We start from the raw sequence: 1,805 nt of genomic DNA on the forward strand, positions 1-1,805 counted from the left end.
CTGCTCTGTGACTGAAAACATTTAGTCTGTTACATCATGAGGGGGAACTTCATTCAAGCTCTATTTGAAAACCTCAAACTTGTGAAACATGTTGAGGACAGAAACGTTTACTGTCTCTCCCACTCATCTTCATCAGCCGTACACACCAGTGGTGGAGTTATTTTTGGTTCGTAGGCTGTATGGTGATCATTTCGTCAGAATGGAAATATAGATTCTTTGCTTTTGTTAAAAGTCTAGATGAACACAACCCGGTTACAGGAAGGAGGATAATGCTTGTGAGAAAAGGGCTGATCCGCAGTTTCTTGTATTTTTCTTTCTGTAGACGTACAAGAACTCATTCATATACGTTTAAAATATAAACCCTAAAGTAGAATTTACAAGAGAAAACAGACACCAGCTGGCGATCACTGAAACAAAAACAACAGAGGATCTAGAGTTGATGACAAAGTCAGAAGTCAGAAGATTGAGCCCTGGCTTAATCAGTCTTCACATCAACATCATGGCTTGAAAAGAATAATCAGAATAAATGGAGGATTTGTTTGTGTAACTTAACAAAAAGAGTAATAAATTGGACAAAAAAAGACACCTTCCAGTTAAATATGAGTGGAAAACAACTGTTGTAATCAGAAGGTAAAGAACTAACAGAAAACCTACAAAGAAATGTTTTTGAAGGGTTTCAATAAAATCACTGCCTAAAAATCCAACATACATCAAATCGTTTTTCCTGTTAAGCCTAACAGTTTTTTTGGAACTTAGTTCTGTAACAACCTGAGATTAAAAAAAATTATGCAAACTTTTTTAAAATCTAAACTATAAAAAGCGTTAACCAAGATCGAAAGAAAGGTTAAAGCTTCTGGCAGTGAGAGGGTCACAGGTGTCACCATGGTTACAGGAACATGTGTCTGTCACTCCCTGACAGCMCTCTTAATTAGACAGAAAAACATAAAGCAAAATGTTCAAACTAAAAGAACTCGGAGAGCGAAGACCTCCGYAAAGACCCTCGGTCATGTAAATGAGAGCATGCAGCTGCTGAGCTGTGATTGGTCGAACAACAACAAAGTTCTGTTGGATGCTGATTGGTTGTTGCAGTATGACATCATCATCAGCCTCTGGCTCTGTTTTTTCTGATCGTCTGTTTCTTCCTCTTTCTGTAGATTTTTTAGACTCTTTACAAATAACAGATCACCACCAAAATTTAACAAGTTGTTCTCTGAGACAATCTGAACTTAAACTGAAGATTTCATCAACATCTGTCCATGGCTTTTGGAGTAATCTTGTGCACAGACAGACAACCAACAAACCAAACAAACAAGCAAATAAACAAMCAAACAAACAAAAGCAAAATAAAAAATAAAAAACCTTGGCACAAAAAAAAACCTGTAAGCAAAAGAAAAGCCTGGACATCACTTTTCAACATTGGAAAGTTTAACTAAAAAGACAACATTCTGAGCCCAATAAAAGTTTGGGTGTAAACACTGCACTTTGAGTGGATTTAGGAAAAAAACAGTCATTCAGCAGTTTGAGTTACACTAGGTGATCTATATGTTTTGATGCATAAACTGTAAAAAAAATAAAAGTTTGTGCGAAAAAATGTATGTTTTTGTTGGAAAATATAAAACACAAATGTCAATGCATCAATCATGTAAAGTCYCATTTTCTGTGACCCATTTAAAATAAACAATGTTTTTACAGTGAACTACGCCTGAATTCTAAAGCTCCAAAAAGGACCAGAGTTGTGCGTTTCTCACAGGGTTGTTGCAAAATTTCATGAACATCAAACATCAAACTGAGGATTGAGTCCATTT

Source organism: Austrofundulus limnaeus, unplaced genomic scaffold (assembly GCF_001266775.1).
Source record: "Austrofundulus limnaeus strain Quisiro unplaced genomic scaffold, Austrofundulus_limnaeus-1.0 Scaffold101, whole genome shotgun sequence".
NCBI lineage: Eukaryota > Metazoa > Chordata > Actinopteri > Cyprinodontiformes > Rivulidae > Austrofundulus > Austrofundulus limnaeus.